The sequence below is a fragment of the Siphateles boraxobius genome, unplaced genomic scaffold (genome assembly GCF_051911475.1).
Source record: "Siphateles boraxobius isolate OS27281-9 unplaced genomic scaffold, OSU_SipBor_1 16, whole genome shotgun sequence".
NCBI lineage: Eukaryota > Metazoa > Chordata > Actinopteri > Cypriniformes > Leuciscidae > Siphateles > Siphateles boraxobius.
The window spans coordinates 16,893,179-16,920,339 of record NW_027508766.1 but is presented as its reverse complement, the minus strand read 5'-3'; the positions used below and the strand labels follow the sequence as shown (position 1 = coordinate 16,920,339).

Genomic DNA, 27,161 nt, shown 5'->3' with positions numbered 1-27,161 from the left:
TCAAAGTTAATGTGATGAACAAAACCTGTGGGAACGTGAGGAGAACGGACGTCATACGTCCACTAAAATCACACACACACACACACACACACACACACACACACACACACACACACACACACAACACACACACACACACACACACACACACACACACACACACACACACACACACACACACACACACACACACACACACACACACACACACACACAATACTCCAGAGTCTGTGTTCACAGATATTATACTTATATTTTCAAGGTACCCTCCATATGTCTTGAATCCAGGCTGTAGCTGCCGTGATTTTGCAGTTAACTTTGAAGTTCTAAGTCATTTCGTCAACAGTAGGCTATCCCACTTTGAAGCAACAGAGCAAACGTCAATGAGCACATAGGTATCAGTGTGGTTGTTCGCCAGCGGGTGGCGCTGTTGCACAGATCAGAGGCGCAACAGTGTATGTTGACTCCCGGCAGCTCCTCAGTGTGGCAGTGTCGGGCTGTGGCACAGCCACTGGTCAGCATGACTCCCAATGCAACTGCAGCAACATAAAAAAAAAACAGTGTTTTTGAGAAACAACATGCTGGGTTAACACAGAATTACCTTCATAGGGATTTGATTTGATTTGATTACGCGATTGTAATGCAGGTCGCAATAGAACTATCGAGTTGCTAGTTGTAAAACCTGGAGGAGATTCAGCATTTCTGAGCCATGGGTTCATGGGTTAAGAATTTCCTGTGTGTTTTTGGAATGGCGTGTTTTGAATTTATGAGTTGGCCTAGAATTAATGCCTGTGGTTAACATTGCAAGTAGTGATTTGTGTGTTTTTTCTGCAACATTAAATAAATGCAGTCAGACATGAAGTATGAAGTAGGCCTAACTGTTGAAAATATAATGTACAAAGATATTGGCTGGTAGCCTATAAGAACTATACAACTAGGCTACCACAAGTAACTACACATTCTTGATAAACTGTTTGACAACTGTACGTCTGTAGCAATTTATTAGTGACTTATATTTTAAAAAAATAATAATAATTCAAAATTCATTTTTGATGCATGTCTGTGTGTAGTTTATATTACATAACAAATCATGGAAGTAATGTTAAGAATGTTAATCACAGACATGATTTTAAAAAGTAAACGCAAATTAGCTTTCTGGCATGGTGTACAAATTGATGTCATGACTGAACAGCTTTATGACACATTAAAGGAATCAATAGGTCTAGCTGATCTATTTACTGTAAATGCAATTTTGCTAGTTTTTTTGCTAGGTCAAACTTTACCATGACACTATTTATAACCACAAAATAAATAAATAACAATAATAATAAAAAATAATGTAATACACTTTCAATGACAGTCTAAAGCCCAAAGTATACTTTGTGTTTTTACGCATATGCTAGGGTATGCAAACAATGTGCTTTATGTAAATTTAAATATAATATAATTTAAATATTTATAATAGCCTATAAATATTATATTTAAAGATATAAATATAATGCTATAATCAACACTTTTCACGATTAGTATCTTGTCTAGAGATTTTAACTAGAGCTGTAATAGTAAAAACGTGATAAAAGTTTTCATGAGAGTTCCACATGTAATTATTATTTCATATGCAAAGATGTTAGCCAATCACAGCAGTGGACCCTTACACTGAAGTCTAACAGCAGAAAGTCCCTTTAAACAGAGCATTCAAATCAGAGGGCTTAAATTAGGGTAGGAAAAATGCTTTTCATTTCTAAATTATGACAGTTTTTTATGTAAAAATCATACTAACATAATTATAAGTGCACCCCCGGAAACATTATAAAATAATGCAGGTCATGACCCCTTTAAGCTGTTTTTGAAACCAGAATCTCGATACTGGGTGGTTGCTTTCATCAACAAATAGCGGGTCAAAGGTCCCAGAGAGTGGGGTAAATTTGGCGAGTTGGGTTCTCTGTATAGTGAATTAATGTATGAAAAGATTGGATTCTGCTCAGATAACTGTTGATTGATCCAGCTTGGAGGTCTTTGCCACTATCAAGATAAGAAATTAATGACGTGACAGATATAAGGGAAAAATGGGAAAATCTTCCATATTGTCCAATAGGTTTGGAGGGTTCCTGCAGCGACGGCTTGACACACCAAGATGATGTAAAAGAACTAGCAGCAATAAAAGCTGTATGTGTTTTCGCCTTGTGTCAGCTGCGTCTCAGCCAAAAAGCTACTCTTGAACACCAAAAGAACTACAAGCGACTGTCAACAAGCATGTGCATTCTGCACCTGCGTGTAAGGAATCAACAGTCTATATACATCATTCAAAAAGGGAAACCAAACTAGAACTGCAGATATACAAACCGTAAACAAAGCTGCACTTGCTTACCATTTTTGAATATCAATCATGCTGTTCATGATAGGCATACAAACAGCCAATCAGAGTTCTCTCTCATTGTAGGCGCAATGACGAACGGCGACTCAACATGCTCAATTGGCCCAAAAAAAAAAAACAATGGCGTCCGACTGGTGCAAACGGTGTGGAACACGCCGCAAAAACCGGGCCGGCCGAAGCTTACTGACAGCCAGACAATGGCTGACCATCGACTTGGTGTGTCAGGGCCTTTGGGAACGGCATTATTGCGAGGAAACGTGAATGACCTTTGTTAATATAGTGTGCCATTGCTTCATTATCGCAATACTATCGGAGGGCCATTCTTTCCCCCACAGCAAGGCTGTGACGATGAGGGGGTAAATCTTGAACAGAACTGAAGAAGCTGAAGAAAACAGTATGTTTAGGAGCTGAGGGACCACAGAGACGCAAACCAGCAGCCTTTATAAAACCTACCAAAGCCGATGGAGGGGGATGCATCAGTGGCCAGCTGGATATCATCGGGTAGAGACGAATTATTGTAGTAAAAGAAAAGGAGACTGTTCCATTGTTATAGGAAGGTTGTCCATAATTTTAGGTCATCGCTGCATGGATGAGTTAGGGAGATGTGGTTCTCCAGAGTGAGAACAGAGGACGTGAGGAAATTTAGATGGCCGAGCAGAGAGAGGAGTCCGAGTTTAGAACAGTTCGGGCTGTCTAGAAGGTTAAACACGATTAAGATAACTCTGTCAATGTTTTCGTTAGGCAATGCCCCTTGAAAATTAACCAAGTCTATGTTACTGTAATGCCAGAAACTCGATGGATGTGACTGGACCTACTGTTTTGTCCTGAGCAATCGGAATTCCGAGGTCTGCAAAAACTTTTTGAACTGTGAGAAGATGGGCGGCTGAAATAGCATCATGCGGCAAGATGATTAAGAAATCGTAGAGCAAGTAGAAATGGGAGGTATGGGATTTGATAATTATTGGAAACAATACAGCATTGGTTCAGTCAGCGTGTCAAATGTTGGCACTGCTTCTGCAGTCGAAGGTTAAACGAATGGTGAAATAGAATCTATCATGCCAATGTACCCTAGTAGCCACTCCAAAAGGGGTGACACGGAAAGACTCAAATGGGTTGTTTTAAAAGGGGCTGGTCATGAAGCCTTATTCAACTTCTTTTTTAATCATACTGTTGTCTATATCAGGTGGAATGAGAGCGGATGGAAGATTATCGCAGTCATATAAGAAGTGGCAATGCTGTCTATTACATTTCAAATTATTGAAATTGTTGCAGACCTTACTCCTGGATGGAAAAAAAAACGACTCTGACCCTAGCCTCAAAATTGTTGGAAGCATTCGAACAGGTAGTTGCAGGTCGCAGAACATAACTTGTGGATCTGACCTGATTTGGTTTCAGGCATGAGAGGATTAGATGGTTAATTTACATACAGGATGTGGTCAAGTGATTAACAATCTACAGACCATGCAAAAAATATTTCTGAAGCACAGGAAAACCCAGTCAGTGTCCAAAGCACCCCAGTAAGGACACTGATTCCATTGGTAAGGACACCTCATGCCAGGGTCTACCCCTGTAGCAGACAGCCAAAGAAAGAGAAGAGGATTAGAAATAGCGTGAGGAAAAGACAATGATTGAATGGTTGATGTAGGGTAGAAATCGCAGTAGGCAGGGATTGGATTGGAGGGTGTGTTAGATCCGTGGTGTGGGGCTGAGAGCTCCTGGCCTGCTGCGAAACTTTAAAACATCACACTATTATTTGATCTGGATAAACTGAGTATCATTAGAAAGATTTAAGATTCCAGCTTCAATATTTGACCACTGTTTATGATAAAACTATGATAAAACAAAAACTTAACTTTCATTCCGAAACTGCTGCAGTTGCCAGTCTCGTGTATTGCAATTGACCATGCACACCAGGGGGCTTGGTACGCCCACAGATGGCCGCCCTTGCCTGGTTATCATCAAGATTCATTGCTCCAGAGATGTTTCTATGATTCTAACTGCAGCTAGACGCCAAGGACAGCTCCAATTCGAGGGCCAGATTCTCTGCATTGCTTCTGACATTTCCGAGGCAGTTCGTGCATTAAGAAAGGCATCCGTTTCCAAATTAACTTCCCAGTCGTGTTGATCTTCAGGGCAAACAGCATTCAGAAGCAGTGTTGGGGAAAGTTACTTTTAGTAATGCATTACAATATTGCGTTACTCCCCAAAAAAGTAACTAAGTACGTTACTTAGTTACTTTTTATGGAAAGTAATGCGTTACATTACTTTTGCGTTACTTTTTCTCACCTGCAGGGGCTTGTTTGTTTGTTTTTTTAATAACAGCTAAAACAATCTATTTTTGCCAATTGTTAAGGCCCTTTCACATCAAAAGTTAAATGAATAAGCCTCAGGCTGAAGGAAATGCATATTTACTACTGTACAGTAGAGGGCGCCGCTCAAACAAACCTTTCAGCTGCTGCTGTTCTTGATTAAATAACAATAAGATACAGGTGAAGGAAGTTCAACACTCTTATTTCTAACAATAAGATACAGGTGAAGGAAGTTCAACACTCTTATTTCTAAACCTAATCTAAAGTCATTTTTGCTTATTAGTATGGTTGAATTAGATCATTGTAGGTCAGAGACATAGCAAAGACATTGGTTAATAAAGTGAAATTAAATACATAAAGTATATTTGTGTAATTTAACATATTTAATTATAAAACTTTTGCACAAAATTCTGAGATTGCATTTGACTGTTTTTATTCATTTTGAGGAATACTGAATGTTTTTGTGCAAGTGAGATGAGTAAATGCATGTTCAATGCAAATGCACACAACACCTCACTTTATTTCTCTCAACATGGGGACAGGAGAGCTGTCAGTCAATAAATGTGAAAAAGTAACTAGCGTTACTTATTTGAAAAAGTAACTCAGATATTTTTTGTTGTAAATTGAAAAAGTAATGCGTTACTTTACTAGTTACTTGAAAAAGTAATCTGATTACGTAACTCAATTTACTTGTAATAAGTTACCCCCAACACTGTTCAGAAGACTTTCAAAGAGCCGAAAGATGCCAAAGCTTATATGGATGGTAATATGTGAACTCCTTTGTTTAGCTTAACGATAAGTGTTTGGTATCTTTCTCAAAGAAATTTCATTTTATGAATGTGAACTCATTTATGTTAAGCTTAACGATGCTGTGCTTAACCTTTGTTTGCTGTGAAGCCTTTCATTTTAGTGTTTGCTAGGATAGAGAAAACTTAGATTAAAAAAATGCTTCTGAGGCTTTACGTTCCTGGATGAATGATATGGGGGTGGTGGATCTGTGGTGTAAATGAAGTCCTAATGCTAAAGACTTCACCCACTTATCATCTAGACACAAATCTTTTTTCCCGAATTGACTTTATTTTTGCTTCTAGAGACTTGTTCTATAATATCATGGATGTCAGCTTATTGCTAATGGCACTTTGTGACCATAAGGCAGTGATTGCTCTTGCTTTGATAAATTCTAAACCAGCTTGTGCCCCTAGATGGCATTTTAACACCACGCCTCTTCGTGACAAAGTATTTAAAACTATGTTCTCAAGTCAACTAATGGACTGAGTTGAAATAAATAAGGGTTTAGTGGATTACCCAAGGATACTATGGGTTGCTGTTATTAGGAATTTTGCTGTTTGCTATGCTTCCAACACAAGGAATGTTCTAGATTACATGATTTAGAGTCTAAACTTTCGGTACTGGTTTACAACAAAGTTTTGTGAAAAACCTTGTGAAAAAAGAGATAAATTCCATTATGAAATGGCGTGCTGAATTATTAATTCATAGAACGCGTCAATTCTATTATTTTAACAGGATTAGACCCAGCCGTTTACTTGCCCTTAGATTGAGGTCCAATAAACATTTCTCAGATATCACCACAATCAAATCAGGAGATGGTAACATTTTCAATGAACATTCACATGTTAATGCTACCTTCCACAGTATTTTTGTTGTTGTTGTTGTTGTTGCTGACTTATACAGTTCAGAGGAATTGCATAACCAAGAGGCTTGTGCCAATTTTCTAAATAAAATACCACTTTCCAAGCTGTCGAAGGAGGAGTCTCTAAGATTAGATACTCCCATTACTTTGAATGAGCTTAAGGAGGCCGCTTTGGATATGCGTAGCGGTAAATCCCCTGAGTTGGATGGGATCCCCCAGAATTTTACACAACTTTGGGACAGTTTGGGACCTTGATTTTTTTATATGATTGGAACAACTGTTGAGAGAGATATGTGAATATTGCCGTTATTTCACTTTTGTTCAAAAAGGACAAGGACTCTAATGATTGTGCCAACTATAGGCCTTTGTCTCTTTTAAATGCTGATCTGAAAATATATGCTAAATTACTTGTGCAGAGGCTTCAGCCTGTTATGACTAAGCTTATCAACTGTGACCAGTCAGGCTTCATTAGAACCAGGCTTGCATCAGATAATGTGAGAAGATTGCTTCATATATTAAATGGTACATCTTCTTCAACTCTTCCTGTTGCTGTCCTTTCCCTATATGCTATGAAGTATTTTGATGGTTTAGGATGGCCATATTTGTGGTCTGTGTTGAAGGTCATGGCTCCGGGGGCCTCATACATTCGTTGGCATAGACAATACGCATATATAAGGGCATCACTTTGATCACACTATGTGGGACCAGTCATCATATTTCGTTGTATGCAGATGATGTCCTCCTTTATTTAGGTAACGTGGTGCAGGATATAGAATAGATTTCGGGATATAGAATAAACTAAGCAAAGTTGCCACTCATTCCGCTGAATGACACAATGTGAAACACGGTCCTACCCACAGGTATACCAGTAGTTAAACAATTTAAATATCTGGGTATTATGATTGGTGCTTCTTTTCAATATATCATTAAAAATAACTACGAGGACATCTTGACCAAAAGTTTGTGTAACCTCACTAACCTGGATAACGTCTCAGGTTACGTATGTAACCCTGGTTCCCTGATAGGGAACGAGACGCTGCGTTTGAGACGCGGTGGGAACGCTCTGCGTGATTACGTCGTGAAGCACGTGTAAAATCGGTCCAACGGAAGCCCGCTACGACATAGGTGACGTCATAGACCAGGAAACTATAAAGCAACCCTGAAATCAGACCGCGATAGCTTCTGAAAAACCTGAAGCAAGTCGATCAGGGCATGCAGGAAGTATGGCAGGCAAACGCAGCGTCTCGTTCCCTATCAGGGAACCAGGGTTACATACGTAACCTGAGACGTTCCCTTTCAAGGGAACTCGAGCTGCGTTTGAGACGCGGTGGGAACCCTATACCCACTACGCCATAGTGACAAATGCCCGTTCTGTGTGAGGTCCTGCCCACACTAAGAAGCAAGCAACCTCGCCCCAGGAGTGGAGAGGTCAAGGTCATAAAACCTGACAAATGTATGCGGAGAGGACCATCCTGCTGCATTACACACGTCAAGAAGGGAAACTCCCGAAATTAAGGCCATAGAGGCCGCCATACTCCGAGTAGAATGGGCCCGCACAGCCATATGTGAAGGCTGTCCGGCCGCTTCATAAGCCAATGAAATAGCCTCGACTATCCATTTACTTGCATCCTCTCTTGGGTGACCCAAAACAAACAAATAGTTGCTCAGATTTTCGCCACAGGGCAGCTCTGTGAACGTAGGCATCTAAAGCCCGGACTGGACATAACAGGTTAAGCTGTTCCTGGTCAGGGGTATTAAAGGGTGGAGGATAGAAGGCCTGCAGCACTATTGGGCCCCCAACATTCAGTGGGACCTTAGGAATATAACCCGGCCTGGGGTAGAGAAATGCCTTCACCATACCAGGTGCAAATTCCAGACATGAAGGAGCAACCGACAAAGCATGTAAATCACCAATTCTCTTGATAGATGAGATAGCAAGGAGAAATAAAGTCTTTAGAGTGAGGAACTTTTCAGAAACCTGCTCGATGGGCTCGAAGGGAGCTAAAGCCAGACCCTCGAGTACAATGGCCAAGTCCCAAGCCGGTGCTCTAGCGTGCAGTGCAGGTCTCAACCTCAATGTACCACGGAGAAAGCGAGTAATTAGAGGGTTTCTCCCAATAGAAGTACCCCCCAGAGGGTTGTGGTAGGCAGATATAGCCGCCACGTAAACCTTTAGGGTGGAAGGAGATAACCTGGCCGAGAAACGGTCTTGCAGAAAATCAAGAACTGAACCAACAGGGCAGTTAACAGGATCTAACTGACGTTCAACACACCACGTGGTGAAAAGTTTCCATTTTAGCGCATACAGCCTTCTCGTGGAAGGAGCTCTGGATTGAAGAATGGTTTCTACAACATCGGTCGAAAGACCGGTCTCTCTGAGCCTGGCCCCCTCAGAGGCCAGGCCCACAGTTTCCACAACTCCGGCCGAGGGTGAAATATCGCGCCCCCGGCCTGAGACAGGAGGTCCACCCTGATTGGGATCTCCAAGGGGGAGCAGTCCAGAAGAGACACCAAGTCCGAGAACCAAACTCGGGTCGGCCAATAAGGGGCTACTAGAAGCAGACGAGCCCCTTCTCGGCGAACCCTCTCCAGAACCCCCGGAAGCAAAGATATCGGGGGAAAGGCGTACAGGTGCAGCCTCGGCCACACCTGCACCAAAGCATCCAGACCGAGAGGAGCTGGGTGCGTTAGAGAGAACCACATGGGACAATGGGTTGAATCTGATGATGCGAAAAGGTCTACCTGAGCACGACCGAACTTTTCCCACAGGAACTCCACCACTTCTGGGTGAAGTCTCCACTCCCCGGGCCTCAGCCCCTGTCTCGACAGAATATCTGCTCCCACATTCTGACGCCCCGGAATATATACCGCCTTGAGCGACAGTAACTTCCCCTGGGCCCATAGGAGGATCTGATGGGCCAATTTGCAAAGGTGACGTGACCTCAGACCCCCTGATGGTTGATATAGGAGACCACCGAAGTGTTGTCTGTGCGGACCAACACGTGATGGCCTCTCAGGTCTGGCAGGAAATTTTTGAGTGCTAGAAATACCGCCATCAACTCTAAACGATTTATGTGCCAGGAACATTGATGGTCCTGCCACAGACCTTGCGCCGAGCGGCCACTCATGACCGCCCCCCATCCCGTGAGGGAAGCATCCGTCGAAAGCGTGACGTGTCGACAAGGAGCCCCCAACACTGGGCCCTGGACGAGGAACCAAGGTTTCTTCCACAAGGCCAAGGCACGAAGGCATAGCCGCGTGACCTTGATCTTGCGGAACGGATTTCCCCTCGGAGAAAACCCCTTGGTCCTGAGCCACCACTGCAGGGGTCTCATGTACAGAAGGCCAAAAGTAATAACGTTGGACGCAGCTGCCATGAGACCCAACAGTCTCTGAAACTGTTTCACAGTGAGTGACTGGCCTAGTTTCACATTCTTTGCGGCTGTGAGAATCGCAGAAATACGAGCAGGAGACAGGCGTGCCTGCGTTGTGGTCGAATCCCAAATTACACCTAGAAAAGTGGTCCTCTGAGCAGGGAGGAGCACACTCTTTTTGGTGTTTAGCCGCAACCCCAAACTCTTTATGTGGGACAGAACAGCATCTCGATGCTGAACTGCCACCTGCTCTGACTGAGCTAAAATCAACCAATCGTCGATGTAATTTAATACGCGGATGCCCTGGAGTCTCAACGGAGCCAGAGCTGCATCCACGCATTTTGTAAAAGTGCGGGGAGATAAACCTAGGCCAAATGGAAGAACCCGATATTGGTATGCTTCGCCCCCGAAAGCGAACCTCAGGAACCTCCTGTGATGAGGATGGATAGATACATGGAAGTACGCGTCCTTCAAGTCTATTGTGACAAACCAGTCCTCGGACTGAATCTGTGATACAATCTGTTTGAGTGTAAGCATTCTGAACTTGAGTTTCTGAACCCTGCTGTTTAACTGGCGCAGGTCTAGAATAGGACGCAGCCCTCCATCCTTCTTTGGAACAATGAAGTAACGGCTGTAAAACCCTGACTCTCTGCTGGGAGGAGAAACGTCTCGGTTACGTATGTAACCCTCGTTCCCTGAGTAGGGAACGGAGACGTTACGTCGGATGACGACGAATGGGGTTTCGCTTAGAACACCTATCAACTTCGAGTATTACAAAACGAGCCAATGGCAAAGAAATGCCATGGGTCTGCGGAATTTGCATGACGTAACTCCGCCCCACCTTGTGGGTATAAAAGGAGGACGCCAGCAACAGGCAGATATGTTTCTTCGCTGAGGAGCCAAGACTGAGCTCAGGCGATCCCCGCGGTACAGCGGAAAGTGGCAGGCAGACGTAACGTCTCCGTTCCCTACTCAGGGAACGAGGGTTACATACGTAACCGAGACGTTCCCTTTCGTTGTCACTCCGAGTTACGTCGGATGACGACGAATGGGGTTACCAGTCTAATCACGCCACCTTCTCAGCTGTCTTCCAGTGCCCTGCGTAAATCTGAGATCCCTGTCGTGAGACTGGCACGGACGAAGGACTCCTATTTAGCACAGGAATACCAAGGTACACTGGGGAGCATATCCCAAAGTTTAGGGGAAATATGCAATTACTGCCAACCCAGAGGGGGGGGACTTAGAGAATACACATATGACCCGAAGGAGACATATGGAGAACACTGGGGTGTCCAGCCGCAGGTGGAATATTTCAACCCCAGGGGTGGCAAGGTGGCTTGCCAAGGGAAAGACACACGCTCAGAGAGGCTTACAGTGGAAATACACATGTGGGGGTCGCTCAGAGGAGGGACCATGCACACGGGAGGCACCTAGCCGACGCACAGGCAATAGACACTGGCGCCAACGTCAGGAGTGCTGGAGGAACTCAGGGCTTTTCGGGGAAGCTCACCTGAGGAGAATATCGCACGTATCCAGTCCGTGGAGTGGAATGGCGAGCAAGCGAAGACACCTGAGCGGGTCCAGTACTAGCTGGTTGAAGCGAGTACATGAGAGGACACTGGCTCCACTCGGAGATTGTAGAATCTGGCGAATGTGTTAGGTGTCGCCCAGCCTGCAGCTCTGCAGATGTCTGTTAGCGAGGCGCCATGCGCTAGAGCCCAAGAGGATGCCACACTCCGGGTGGAGTGGGCGGTCACACCAAGGGGGCACGGTCGACCTTGCTGCTGGTATGCCAAGGCAATGGCGTCCACTATCCAGTGAGACAACCTTTGCTTGGAGAGAGCCTTTCCCTTCAGCTTCCCACCATAACAGACAAAGAGCTGGTCTGAGGTCCTGAAACACTGCGTCCTGTCTACATAGGCGCGGAGGGCGCGTACTGGACAGAGCAGTGCCAAGGCTGGGTCTGCCTCCTCCGGGGGCAGCGCTTGCAGGTTCACCACCTGGTCCCGGAAGGGAGTGGTAGGAACCTTGGGCACATATCCAGGCCGGGGTCTCAGGAACACGTGAGAGTAAGCCGGCCCAAATTCCAGGCACGCTTCGTCAACGGAGAATGCATGCAAGTCCCCCACCCTCTTGATGGAGGCCAATGCAACCAGGAGCGCTGTCTTCATAGACAGGAACTTAAGCTCCACTGATTGCAAAGGCTCAAAGGGAGCACTCCGCAGGGCAGTTAGAACCACTGAGAGGTCCCAAGAGGGAACGAGAGGAGGACGAGGAGGATTCAGTCTCCTCGCTCCTCTCAGGAACCTGATGATCAGGTTGTGCCTTCCAACAGACTTACCTTCGACTGGGTCATGGTGTGCGGCAATAGCGGCAACATAGACTTTCAGGGTGGAGGGAGACAGCCTTCGCTCCAGCCTATCTTGAAGGAAGGAAAGCACGACACTTATCGAACATCTCCGGGGGTCTTCTTGAAGAGAAGAGCACCAGTTGACGAAGAGGTTCCACTTCAACGCGTAGACGTGTCTCGTGGACGACGCTCTAGCGGAAGTGATGGTAGCCGCCACCGTAGGTGGAAGGGTACTCAAACCTGCTTCGTCCCGTCCAGGAGCCACACGTGGAGGTTCCAAAGATCGGGACGAGGGTGCCATAGGGTGCCCCGTCCCTGAGAAAGGAGGTCCTTCCTCAGGGGAATCGGCCAGGGACGTGCTGTCGCGAGGAGTACTAGTTCGGAGAACCCGGTCCGGGCGGGCCAGTATGGCGCGACCACAATGACCTGCTCCTCGTCCTCCCTGACCTTGCGCAGGGTCTGCGCAAGAAGGCTCACTGGGGGAAACGCATATTTGCGGCCCCGCGGCTAGCTGTGCGCCAGTGCATCCGTGCCGAGCGTGCCCTCGGTCAGGGAATAGCCCAGGGCGCAATGGGTCGAGTCGTGAGAGGCAAACAGATCTATCTGTGCGTCCCCGAACTGGTCCCAAATCAGCTGAACCGACTGGGGATGGAGTCGCCAATCTCCCGGGAGGGGCTGAAGCCGTGAGAGCTCGTCGGCTGCACAGTTCAGGGCTCCAGGGATGTAAATGGCATGAAGCGACCTCAGATGCTTCTGACTCCATATGAGGAGGTGGCGGGCGAGTTGCGACATACGGCGGGAGCGTAGACCACCTTGATGGTTGATGTACGCTACAGTGGCGGTATTGTCTGAACGGACTAGTACGTGTTGGTTCTTGAGCACGGCCCGGAAGCGGCGCAGAGCAAGACGTACGGCCAGCAACTCGAGGCAATTGGTGTGCCAGAGGCGACGGGGTCCTGTCCAGGAGCCCGCGGCAGCACGTCCATTGCACATGGCACCCCAGCCCGTGGAGGAGGCATCTGTCGTTACAACAACATGCCGCGAAGCTCGTTCCAGGGGCACTCCGGCCCGTAGAAAACTGAGGTTCGACCACGGGGTGAAGGTCTGACGGCAGGTCGGAGTAACTGTTACTCGGAGGGTGCCGTGTTGCCATGCCCACCTCGGGACTCGGTCGCGAAGCCAAAGCTGAAGCGGTCTCATATGAAGCAATCCGAGCGGCGTTGCCGCGGCTGCAGAAGCCATATGCCCAGGAGCCTCTGAAAAAGTTTCAGTGGAACCGCACTCTTGCCCTCGAACTGTTCTATCTTTCAGGCAAGTCAGCAGTGACTGCGCGCGCGCTAGCTCGTAAGCTGCGCGGACATGGCGACCGAGTCGATATCCATACCGAGAAAAGAGATCCTCTGCACGGGGCAAAGTTTGCTCTTCTCCCAGTTGACCCGAAGGCCCAGACGAGCTAGGTGCCGAAGCACTAGGTCCCTGTGTTCGCAACCTGAACTCGAGAGTGAGCTATGATCAGCCAGTCGTCGATATAACTCAGGATGCGAACCCCGTGTTCCCGAAGGGGAACAAGGGCAGCCTCGACGACCTTCGTGAAGATGCGAGGAGACAGGGCTAGCCCGAAAGGGAAAACCGCGTACTGGATGCCTGCCCCTGAAAGAAAACCGAAGGAACGGTCTGTGTCAAGGAGAATAGAGACATGAAGTAGGCGTCCTTCAGGTCGATCGCTGCAAACCAATCCTAGGCCGTATGCATTCGAAAACGCGTTTGAGCATCTTGAACGGCATCCTGTGAAGGGAGCGGTTCAGCACGCGCAAGTCCAGGATTGGCCGTAACCCACCGGTTTTATTAGGGACAATGAAGTAGGGGCTGAGAAGCCGGCTGACCTCATCTCGGCTGGAGGGACAGTCTCGATTGCGCCCTTCGCCAGCAGGGTGGCAATCTCTGCTCTCCTGATGGGGGCATAGCCACCAACAAAAGTGGAGCGGACTCCCCAAGTGGGGAGGAGACCGTGCGAACTGAATCGCATAGCCGAGCCTGATGGTCCGCGCGACCCAGCGGGACAGACGGGGAAGCTCTAACCAGGCTCCCAGGAACTGAACCAGCGGGATCATGCGACCACAGGCGTCCCCCCGGAGGGGCAGCGAAGCGGAGTAACTGGCCCAGACGTGGACGGCATAGCGGCCCGATGTGGGGGCACAGTTAGCAACCGCGCCCTGGCAGAGGGGCCAGGGGAGGACCAGGCTGGTCGTCCCGCGGGGGCCTGCTCTGCCAGGGGTCTGGCGACAGAGGGGGACAGGGGCGAAGCGGTCCGTGGACGGCACGCCATGTCAACCACCTCTGGGACAGAGGGGGACGAGGAGAGCACGGCTTGTGGGCGGCGCTCTGTGACGTCCGAGAACTCTGTGCTCAGAGACGGGAGAATCAGCTCTTTGGAGAATAAGGATTCTTCCCCGGCCCTCCCCGGGGAAAGGAGTGGTCCTGCTACCAACTCCTGGAAAGAACTGAGTCCCATCTCTGAGGAGCCCAACTCAAGAGCGCCGCTTAACCCGGCGTGTAGCGGGGTGCGGGGCTGGAGAGGACTGTGGCGTCCGGCCGCGGCCCCCAGAGCCGGCCCGTGAACGGGCGGGGTGGGAGCCGCGGGAGGGCGCCCTCGGCGGTGGGCAGACCGAGGGATCTGAGCGGACGGCGGGGCCGTCGGGACAGAATCAACCTCAGTCTGCTCCATCGCCGAGGTGCCCGTCTCACGAGCGCCGCTTAACCCGGCGTGTAGCGGGGGGCGGGGCTGGAGAGGGCTGTGGCGTCCGCCCGCGGCCCCCAGAGCCGGCCCGTGAACGGGCGGGGTGGGAGCCGCGGGAGGGCGCCTTCGGCGGTGGGCAGACGAGGGATCTGAGCGGACGGCGGGGCCGTCGGGACAGAATCAACCTCACTCTGCTCATGGGCGGCTGAGAGCTGTTGGGCAAGCCCTCAACCGCACCGCCGAAGAGGCCGACCTGGGATATGGGAATGTCGGACAGACGGGTCCGCGCGACATCCAGCACATCAGACAGGTTCAGCCACAGACTGGTGAGCATCACCTGACCCAGGGAGCGTACGGCCACTTTCGTCGCTCAGAGAGCAAGGTCAGTGGCGGCGCGCAGCTCAGTGAAGAGCCCTGGGTCAGTCCCGCCCTCGTGCAGGTCCATGAGCATCTGGGTCAGGTGGACCAGCAGAATGACCATGGCATGCAGTGAGGCGGCTGCCAGTCCCGTGGCGCTATAGGATCTCGCCACAAGCGTAGACGAAAACCTACAGGCCACGGGCGGATGCTTAGGATTGCGCCGAGAAGAAGCACTCTGAGGACACATAGCATCGCAACAGAGCGTTCAGCCGGGGGAACCCCAGTGTACCCAAGGGCAGCGGCCCCATCGAGGGGAGGAAAGGCGGATGAGATCAGCGAGCGGTCCTGAGAAGACAAGGGGGTCTTCTAGGACTTCGAGATCTCATCATGCACGTCCGGGAAGAGAGGTATTGGGGTTTGCCACGGACGAGGGTCGGCGGCCTTACCCAAAACCAATCGTCCCAGGAAAGCATGGCCGTCATCTCCGGATCAGACTCAGGCACAGCCGTATGCACACCGGAAGGTGGCAGCTGTGACGAGCCCTCACTTCCAGAAGACTCAAGCCCACCTAGTGATGCTGCAACAGACATGGCATCTTCCTCTGTAGCTTCAACTGAAACACGCGGGCCACCAGAGGGTAGACTCGCGGGAATCAGCAGTTCACTAGCGGGCACCGTCATTGAAGAGGGGGGCTGGGGTCACGGACACATAGTCGGCGCCTTGTTCCAGACCGTAACCCTCAGGTCACCCTGGCCACCCGCCGAGATCGGGGGGTGGATGAGGGGACTCTCACTCTTGCGAGTTCACCGAGTCTCGACCTATTTATGACGCGATGATCACGTTCCCTTGCGAGAACATGAGTCACCCACGAGCGCTGTTCAAGCATGATCAAACACACTAGACAGCGCTCGTGCCCATCAGAGTCCGATACCAGTCCGCTGCAACCAGAAATGCACGGGCGAGCCGTCTTTAAAAAGACGTGCCGCGTGCGAGCTCTTTTATGAGAGGAGAGAAAAAACTCCGCGATGTTGAAGCGCACAGGGAGACACACACACACTGGCAGATTACTGCACAGATCAGCAGGCACTGTGAGCTCGCTGCAGATCGCCGTCACACCAACACCGGAGAGAGAAGCTCGTCTCGTAGAGCGAAGTCAGAGATGACTGTGGAGTGAAGAAATGCTCTTGGCTCCGAAGCGAAAACATATCTGCCTGTTGCTGGCGTCCTCCTTTTATACCCACGAGGTGGGGCGGAGTTACGTCATGCAAATTCCGCAGACCCATGGCATTTCTTTGCCATTGGCTCGTTTTGTAATACTCGAAGTTGATAGGTGTTCTAAGCGAAACCCCATTCGTCGTCATCCGACGTAACTCGGAGTGACAACGAAAGGGAACCCTTTCTATAGCTCCCTTTCGAAGAAGTGTCAGTACTTCTTGCTCCATTACCAGAGCCTGCTGTGAGTCCACCACCGTGGGGAGGACTCCTTGAAATCAGGGCGGACGAGAACCGAGCTGAATTCTGTAACCCTTTTCTATTATGTGCAGGACCCATAGAGAAATATTTGGCAGAAGTTTCCACGCTGCCAGAAATTCCGATAAGGGAACCAGTCTCTCGAGACTGGCCTCTGGATTTGATTGAACAACCATTTCGGTGCCCTGAAGCGGGCGAACCAGCAGGGAACAACCGAACTGACCATTCTACAACCCTCCTCAGAGGATTGCACGGGGACGCTGACACCTCGGCGCCCTGAAGCGGCGAACCGGCAGGGAACAACCGAACTGGCAGCGCTGCGACCCTCCTCAGAGAGTCGCACCCCAGAGGGCGCCGTTAGGAGAAACGATTTCTCAAAACCGTCCCTCTTTTTTTTTTCATTCGACAGGACTTCTTGTCTAAGCTTTATTAGAGATGACGACAGTCCTCAGATCTTGCCTACCTCTAACTAGCTTAGTTCCTACGACCCTCCTCGGAGGATCCTAGGAAAAAGCAGGCACCTCGGCACCCTGAAACGGCGAACCGGCAGGGAGACCGAACTGACTGCTCTACGACCCTCCTCGGAGGATCGTATGGGGACGCTGACACCTCGGTGCCCTGAACGGTGAACCGGCAGGGAACAACCGAACTGGCAGCGCTGCGACCCTCCTCAGAGAGTCGCACCCCAGAGGGCGCCGAGGAGAAACGATTTCTCAAAACCGTCCCTACCCCGGAGGGGACCACCCTTAGAAGCCTGATAGCCTCGGCATCAGGTCTTCTTCTTTGTACTCTATGCCAGTTTCAGGAACATAGATTGGTGAGGAAGAAACCTCTGGAACGCCGCTGAAAGGTTTAGTTTTCTTGAAAGCGGAGCGTCCAGAAGAACAGACATTTTTATCTTTCTTTTTCTTTATTTTTATATCAGAAAAACGTATACATATAAACATATATATATATATATATATTCTTGAATAGAGTCAATGCTGACATCCTCACATTCATCTATGTCCTTAAATACTTTACCCACCAGTACTGCGTAATAAAATTTATTTATTATTAAAGATGGCTGGTGGGTAACGTCGGGGTTAAAAATTATGACGCCGACTCGGGAGAGAGAAAGCTCGCAAGCGTCTCTATAATCCAAGGCACTGTCATACCATGATACTTAATACCCATAACATTACTCTAGTTAGACGTTTGGGTATTAAACACATAAAATAGAAACCGGTTTATTCCACGATCTCGACACCTAAGTGTGGAGATAGGGAAAAACCAGTAGTCCCCGACGAGGAGGCTGAGATACAGAGTTTTCCTGTTTTTTTAGATATATTTCATCTAATAAACTCTTTTTATTTTCACTCTCATAATGTTCAGCTGTCCAGTAAATATTTAACTAGCAACAGCATTAGAAAAGCCTCCTTTTAAAAGCTCCTCTTTATTCAACAGAGTTATGAGCTGCCTATTTATTGAAAAATCAAACATCTGCCTTTTTCTTAATATTTTTATTTGTTTTGTTCACTTTTTCTTAACAAAACACTAACGATACCAATTCCTCAGAACTGGAAATCGCAGCACACTGGATCTGCAGGTGAAAGCTGAGATAGGGCGAGGCCCGTCCCAACCCACGCTGTCAGATCCGATTTCGAACCCCAAAATGCGAGTCGCCGCCGTGTCTAGGCAACAGCGGGACCCGCGCGGGGAGCGCAAACAGTACCGTCCTCCTTAAAGAACGATCGGCGAGAGCGGAGCGTCTGGACAATGCTCACAATCAGCCCCCTCGAGGACTGCGCATGCTCCACTCCCAAACAAGCAACACAAAGCTGATGTGTGTGTCCCCACCCGTATATAACGTGGGCAGGGAACAACACACCGTCTATAATCTTGCTTGCTCGCCATAATAATGATAGATATATTGGGCTTGACAGACAACAATAAATAGACAAGGACAGATATACAGAGAGCGCTTGCTGAAGGTGCAGAAGCTATCGCGGTCTGATTTCAGGGTTGCTTTATAGTTTCCTGGTCTATGACGTCACCTATGTCGTAGCGGGCTTCCATTGGACTGATTTTACACGTGCTTCAGGACGTAATCACGCAGAGCGTTCCCACCGCGTCTCAAACGCAGCTCGAGTTCCCTTGAAAGGGAACTGGGTTATCACTCTCAAACACTCTTAGATAATGTGTTTCCATAATCAAAATGAATGTGCTCCCCCTTATTTACTTTGAGCTCTATCCTGCCCTTGCCTCCCCTACCTCCCTTTCGGGATAGGTTACAGGGCATAATTACCAAATTTGTCTGGAATGGCAAACGCCCTCTTCTTAAACTTTACACGATGCAGCGAGATAGATCTAGGTGGACTTTCTCTTCCTGATTTAAAGCTGTATCACTGGGCTGTATCACTTTTTATACTGCATCCCTAGCTGGAACGATGATAAAGTTTCTTGGAGCACCCTGAAGGAAATTTTGGTTCTTCCTATGAAGTTGGATGAAATTTTATTTTGTAATATCCCTCTAAATAAGTGTAAACTCCATTTCGGTCCTATAGTGTCTCACCTTCTGTTGGTCTGGAGGGCAGCAAAAAAAGCTTGCAATATTATTTCAAATTGGAATCCATACTCTCCTATCATTAATACTGATGGTCTGCTAATTGGTAAGTGCCCAATCAAGATTGGCCAGTGTCGACAGTGGTACGACAAAGGGATTCACTTCGTGGATGATATAATAGGGGACGAGGCTCTTTATACCTTTGAAGAACTTTCCATTCAGTTTTACCTTTTCTTGACTTACAGTTGAGTGTCAGGGTTCTGTCACTTCTGTCTGGTTTTATCTTAGTCGGTGACAGAGCTCTGACATTACCGGTTTGTCATGTGCTTGTGTTCTAGTTCTGTTTATTATGAGCACATGGCTTGTCATGTGTTTCCCTTGTGCCATGTGCTCTCCTGTCTATTGTCTTGCCCCTCCCATCTTGTTATCAGATTATTGGTCAATTTTTCCCACCTGACCTGCTCGTTGCCCTCCTTTGTTTGTTCCCCTATTTAGCCTCCCTGTGTTTGTAGTCCTGTGCTGGTTCGTTGTCAATGTTTCCTCGTGATTCCTGTTTTTGCCTGAAGCCTTTCTTGTTTTCCCCCTCGGCGTTGTTTTAGTTGTAGTTTGTCTTTATTTTGTATTATTTAATAAACATCACCTCAACCTGCTTTTGTATCCTCGTCTCCGTTCACCCGTTCGGTGACAGAACGAACCAGCCAAGTATGTGGATACAGCGGGATGAGATTTTTCCTGCGGGAGAGAAAGGATCTGCTATCTCCTTATTGGACTATTTCGCTATGTGCGCTCATAGGACTGAGGAGACCAATGGAGCCGGTGGTTGGGTGGGAGGAGGTAAGCCCAGGACTGCGACTGGCAGCTCGTCTGGGACTCCTGGCCGGTCGCAATCTTTTGGGGGAACTCGCTTGGCCAGATCCTCGGTGACTCGTGGGGGCCATGGAGGGGGACATGGTCGTGGTCGTGGGCACCATCATCGGTCCGCAGTCCAGTCACCTATGTCTGAGCCGGTATCTGTGCCTGTTCCTGAGCCAGGGTCTGTTCCTGTTCCAATGCCATGGCTGCCCGGGGGGGCTTCATCGCCGCCCTGGCTGCCCGATGGACAGCCTGCTCCGCCCTGGTCACGAACACAGCCTGCACCACCCTGGACCTCAGCCGGGACTCCTGATAGGCCTGAACCTCCCTGGCTCAACCCTCTCGTCCCTCCCCCCCTTCTTGGTCTCTGTTCCTGGGTGGTCTGACTTGTCTGCTGTGGTGTTGGGTTGTGTACGTTTTTATGTCTCTCTTTGAGGGGGGGGGGGGGGGGGGTAATGTCAGGGTTCTGTCACTTCTGTCTGGTTTTATCTTAGTGGGTGACAGAGCTCTGACATTCCTGGTTTGTCATGTGCTTGTGTTTTAGTTCTGTTTATTGTGAGCACATGGCTTGTCATGTGTTTCCTTTGTGTCATGTGCTGTCCTGTCTATTGTCTAGCCCCTCCCATCTTGTTATCAGATTATTGGTTAATTTGTCCCACCTGTCCTGCTCGTTACCCTCCTTTGTTTGTTCCCTATTTAGCCTCCCTGTGTTTGTAGTCCTGTGCTGGTTCGTTGTCAATGTTTCCTGTTTTTGCCTGAAGCCTTTCTTGTTTTCCCCCTCGGGGTTGTTTTAGTTGTAGTTTGTCTTTATTTTATATTATTTAATAAACATCACCTCAACCTGCTTTTGTATCCTCGTCTCCGTTCCCCCGTTCCATGACATTGAGGGCAGCCATGAAAGCCTACGAGGTAACTTGGATGGCTCACCTTAAAAATCATTTTTTACTGAATGTATTATGTGAGATTCATGGAACAAGAGGAGTTGTCTCTAACTGTTGTCTCTAACTGTTGTCTCTAAATGTTGTCTCTAACTGGAGTTGTTGTACTATTATATTCTGGAAAACATGTATCCCCTTTTGACAATAAATTCTGCCTGGCAGACCGATATTCCTGACCTTGCCCTCAGTTTTGATTGTTACAGTGTTTGGGACATGGTGATGCATGCTTCTAGGAATCCTGACCATGAACAAATACATTTAAACTTTATTCAAAGGACCTAAATGACTCCTCGCAAACTATACAGTATGAAGCTTAAACCTGAACCTAATTGTACGCTGTGCCATACACAGGAAATTTTTACTTTTTATCACATGATCTGGGAATGCCCTGGGGTTGTTTATTTTTTGAATATGGTTAAAGTAAATTTGTCCAAAATATGAAATGTTTCGGTTCCTCTATCTCCATCTGTTTTTATTTTAAAAAGCCCTTACCGATATCCAACTTAACAAAACTGAGAAGCAGATGTTTTTAGCTGGCATGACAGCTGCCAAGAAAATAGTGGCAACAAGTTAGAAGCCTCCACACTCTCTAAATAAGCAATATTGGTTGCTTACTTTTATAGATGTGGTATATCACAAATTGTTCACTGTGCACATTCATGGTGCAAGAGAGGTCACCATAAGGCTTTGGGCCCAAACTTTGGAGAAGCTTAAAGGTTTTTTGGTTTGGATTGAGGAGATCTCATCTCTCTCTCTCTCTTATGTCAGTAATGCATGACCATAAGTTCATCCACTTACAGTAGTCACACTTCTAATAAGATCATTAAGAAGGCTTCATAGTGTCGAAACTGTAGCCTATATGTGTTACAACAAAAAAATACAAGCAGACTCTACAAAGACTTCCATTGTAAGTGCATTTTTACCACTGAGGAGTCGTAATTATTAATTATCTTATTTTGAAGCGATGCAATATCTGGCCATACACTACAGTAAAACAAGTGGCATGAGCACTTGCTCAGTGCTGTCATGTGACAAGTATGTGAGGCATGCTGAGCTGTGGAGGGAGGCAGAGCTGGCTCAACTTGTGAAAGTGGATAACTCTGGAGGATTACGGCTGGCTGATGATCCAACACGAGAGAGAGAGAGAGAAATCCCTGATGATCGCTGTCTAAATGCTCTTATCAGCCTTATCAATTCGACTGTGCAGGTCTGTCACCTATCTGGAGGATTGTCTGTATAAGAGGCTGTGTTCTGTCAATGCCATTTGGGTCATAAATGCGATCGGGTTTTCAAGTTACAAAGAATTTCGCTCAAGCAATGATATCTGAAATTTGTGCTGGAAGCCTCAATCATCACTCTTAAAAATAGAGGCTCCAAAATGTGGTTTTTGCAGCAATACTATAGAATAACCATTTTTTGGTTCCCCAAATAATTAACCTTTCAGTGAACATTTCTTAAAAATAACCTTTTTTCCTTAGTGTGAAGAATATTTTAATGATCTTAAGAAACTGTTTTCACTATAAAGAACATTTTGAATTATGGAAGTGTTCCATGGATGCTAAAGGTTATTTGCCAAATAAGGAACCTTTATTTTCAAGAGTGAAATAATTTACAAACAGTCTATTAAATCAATGTATTACATACATTCAAAGCAAATGAAGGTTTTTATGTTTGATTTGGAGATGAAGGTGTTGTACGGGTTAAAGCAGGTTAATTAGACAGGGGGCAGGGAACACTATGATCACTAACTTCAGTTAATCTTTTCTGAGGAGTGATCATCCGCCTCTAATGCTCCTTTAGCTGCCAAAGTGTGATGACAATTACACGCAGAGAGTCTCACAAGGAGGATTAAGGTGTCTCTGCTGTTGCTCAAAGGATTTCAGAAATCCTCACCATGCATTTGACAAACCAAACTGTCACCAAAAACGATCATGATGCATTATTCTCCAAAGCAAATGATGCTCATGAAATGACTGCCTCAGCCATAGAAAACCAGGCAGCCATTTCTGATTGTTGCTGGTGGGTGGTTGTAGTCAAGGGCGATATTCTTACCACTTTCTGTCCTGATGCAGAAGCGATGCTTAAAGCCCTTGTGAGAGTGGGAGCAGGTGATGACTTCGGGGCTGGAGCAGCCTACATCCACATACCTCTGGTTATGGACAATGTTACAGGCATAACACTGCAGCCCATCAACTATAAAGCAGAAAGCAGATATTTGTTTTTTTTTATCAGAGCTGTGGAGAATACTAATAAAAAAAGAAAAAGAAAAAAACAGCCTACTGTATTCCAAAATGAGCCGAATTCAAAGTAAATGTACAGCAATATCTTCGGTCACCATGAGTTTCTCAATGATTTCACCCCAACTGTGGCTTCAGATAAAACATGGATGATTTTATAACGACTGAGATTGAATTTAGCCCTGAGATTTTAAGTCACTCAGCCATGTGCTCAGAACCCTGCTCTTGATACACATGGGTTTAGCTGCACGGTGCCTCTGGCTACACTAAGACAGGTGGTTGTTAGGCTAATGTACTGTTCCAATTTGATAATGTTATGTGGGAAAGGCAGTGCATTACATGATATTAATGAAATGTTTTGAAAAAAGTAAATCATTTACATCAACAAGGAAAAGCATTCGCTTGCATGCATTATTGATGCAACTGAGTCCCACTAATCTTTTGAATGATTTGCAGTGACATGCGATCTGTCTGACATAGTGCTTTGAGACTATCCAGTAGAAATCTGCATAATGTGTGCAGTTTCTGACAGGTTATTGGCTTTTCTCATGTATGGTAATTTATGATTTCTGGTAATGTGATCTCCATGTCCTTTTCAAAAGGCAAAGTTCATCTGGTGGCGGTGGCTCACTTTATATAACCGCCTCAGTGGAATCCGTTCAGACAGAAATGTTGTATTTGCATGTAAGATTAGATCTAAATGAGGCTAGTGAGCTTTAGGATGCAACACTGCAAGCAAACAAAGATATCTGTATTCATTACTCTTATATAGCTCAGATACATTTGGCATCAGAATATAGCTCAGATACATTTGCGTCAGAATTCTAGAGTATTATTCGTGTAATGCGTGTCAAATACAAAATGTGTGTTTGATTACAATCAAAAATGGGTGTTTTGATTTTTGTGTTACAATGAACACAAAGGAATTTTTTTCTGAATTTTGCAAAGTAGTCACCAAGCAAGTTCACTGGTCAGGTGGATTGTTCAAAGAACAAGGGCATTACAATTTTTGCTATATAACACAAAACTTAGTATACATGCAATTTGAGCTTAAATAAACACGTAGAGAAAAGACAAATACTGTTTTTTTATGACTGACAAAACAATCAAAAAATAAAGAAATGTAAAGAATAAATAAAGAAAAATAAGTTAAAAACAAATACATATATATAGTTTTGTTTTTTTCAATGTGACTGATACAAACATACACATACTCCTACCTTGTGACATCAAGAGTGTCAGCAATGCCAAGAAATAATACAGTCCATATCCGTGCAGCAGGCGTGTATGGAGAGTCATTGGTGCAGCTGGAGGAAAGTCACTCACGGCTGGAAGTGAGATGAATCCTCCTGGGAGTAGTGCTCTCTGCCTCTTTCAGCATGAGCCACCACTCTCAAACAAAACACACAAAAGATACTCCACAGGAAAAGGGGAGGGGCGTAATATCAAAAAGGAAGAATCAATAATGAGCCATTAAGAATAGACTACATTTGTTACATCAAAATGAAGTATACAGTCATTTGCCCCTTGTTTCTCCCATCCTTCTTAAACCCTAGAGAAAGAGTCTTCAGTCCCTGCCAGAAGCACACAGTCTGCCTGAGACCCTCTGCTGGATCAGTGGTAATTTGCTCAATGATAATCCCAAAGCCCCAGATAAACACTTTCACGCCCAGTTTCTCACTGTGACAGAAGAGTCAGCCTCAATGCTCTTATGTGTGTGGTATTAGTGTGTGTCTGAGTCTTCAGGCCATATTCCATTTAATGAAATTTTAAGAAGCATATCCTCACTCGAGAAGTGATGTTTAATGAAGGAGTGGGGTTTGGAACAAAAACAGACACAAATCAAAAGCACTTGCTGTGCTTTGAAGGGTCCAATCAGTTTCAGAAGTGATTAGATGGTTACCTTGAACACTATCATTGTGCATACAGACATTAACTTAGATCTCTCTCTCTCTCTCTCTCTCTCTCTCTCTCTGTGTGATGTGTAGAGGGTCTAATTAGGGAAGTGGTAAGGATGACAAATATTCATATGAATTAACACATTTCAGTTAAAGGAGATGTATGAGCATTTGATTCACTCTTTTTCCAAACCACAATCACATAATACAAATAGATTTTTACATGTTCTAAAGAAAATGTGAGTGTTATTTGCCTGTGCGAAATTCCCTGCCACAGTTCTAGTTACCAGGGTGGTTGCTACAGTTTCTTAGGTGGTTTCCAGGGCTTTGCAAGGTCATTGGCAGGGTGACATAACATTTTTAATTTCTTAATTTCCAGGCTTAAAATAGATTTTGAAACTCTGATGTTCACTGTGGACATTTGGATCCTGCTCTAAATATGTTGCTTATAATGGAAATAGTATTTTATAGAGTTGTTTTTTTAATGTTAATTATACAGTATGGCAGCAGAAGTAGAAATAGTGATAGATGCTATTTATTCTTAGTGCAAATAGTGGCAGGTACTATTTTCTTACATGTTATTATAATAACGCCTCTCAAAGCTGATATGTGATGGGAAAAGGGAGACGAATGATTTTGGAAGAAGGCAGATTCGAACTCGGGTTGGTCGCATCAAAAGCTAGCACCATCCGCCTGTTATCAGCAGGATTGCTTTCCTGCCTGCAGCACAAAGATGATGCATACAGAAAAGAGAGTTATTTGCCCATGCATGCGAATGGTGCTCTTAATGGTTTTTGTGAATTTATTTATTTATTTATTTGCCAGTTTTAGTGTCCACCAGTCAAATACCGTTAATTCAATTACTTGTAAAAGTTAAAGTAAGCCTCTCCTTAACAAGCCATACTATTTGATCTGTCATTCATGTACATAGCACAAACATGTTGGATGAGTTACCATCATTGTCACAAATTTGATCATTTGATTAGTGATCCAGGAAATGTCGTAAATATTATGTATTTATTTTGTCATGTTTCTTAAAAAAAAGAAAAAAAAATCCAGGTTTACAATAGATTTTGAATCACAGATTTTCAATGTATGGAAATATCATTTTAGAGTTTTCATATTAAGTATATTCTTATATTATTTAAAAACAAAAGTGAAAAATAAACCCTAATACAAAGCAAAAACTAAAACTTTAGTAAGATCTTATTGAAAGCGCTTTTGTAATAAAATACTATTTCCTCCATGCAGCACAAATATTAAGCAGAAAGAAAGCATGAGTGGAGACTGAAAAGGTATAAGTCTTCACTCCTACTCTGTTTGGCATGATCCAGAAGTGCAGAGATTAACTCTGCAGATGAGGAACAGTAGCTTCTGGCTTAGCTCTGGGGTACACATAATTGCTCATAATAGCTCTGCATGAGTCTGTTGTTATTTAGGACTGCAAAAGAGTGAGTGACAAGCATGTGATGCAGGATTCTGAATCCTTCATGCTTTGCTGGCACAAAGACAGTTGAGGCATCAGTCCAGCAATATTAGAAAAATCCTGAAAACACAAAAGCATGACATTTTCATCTCACTCCGATGATCCAAAAGACAAGCCTTCTGCTATACCTCATGTCTTTCAGGTGGTGAGGAGAGATTCACTGTTTACTACTTGCAGCTTCATCAGGTGTGTGATGGGCTCATAGTGACATTAAGCAGTAATCCTCTTTAGAAATGTGCCTGCATGTGAAGAATATATGATTTCCAAAGACTATCCGATTACTGTAATTTCATTTAAGCTTGATGGTCTCACATTAGGCTGTGGCAGGAATTCAACTGAGCTAATGCATTATTTGTTCTCAAATCAGGCAAGACTGTTGGCATGACAGTTTCATTTCATTGCTAATTCAGAACTGGACTCAATTTAAAAAAAATCATTATTCAAACTTTTTACCGTTTCAGCCTAAAGATTAATTATATAGCCCATTGTACAAGGTACTATACACTTCTCATGAAAAAGCTTGTTACTGCCACAAAGATGAAGCCTAAGACAGTAGATTCTGGCTCTTAAAACAATGACT

The 27,161-nt window shown here is 46.0% G+C and overlaps 1 long non-coding RNA gene across 1 annotated transcript; it reads right to left on the bottom strand.

Annotated features, from left to right (window-relative positions):
- Positions 1-186: 186 nt before the first annotated feature.
- On the bottom strand, positions 187-24,845 carry LOC143738971 (uncharacterized). The gene is made up of 3 exons (XR_013204108.1): positions 24,418-24,845; positions 23,013-23,153; positions 187-536 (listed from the first exon to the last, which is right to left on the bottom strand). It is a non-coding gene; the product is annotated as an uncharacterized LOC143738971 (long non-coding RNA).
- Positions 24,846-27,161: the final 2,316 nt, after the last annotated feature.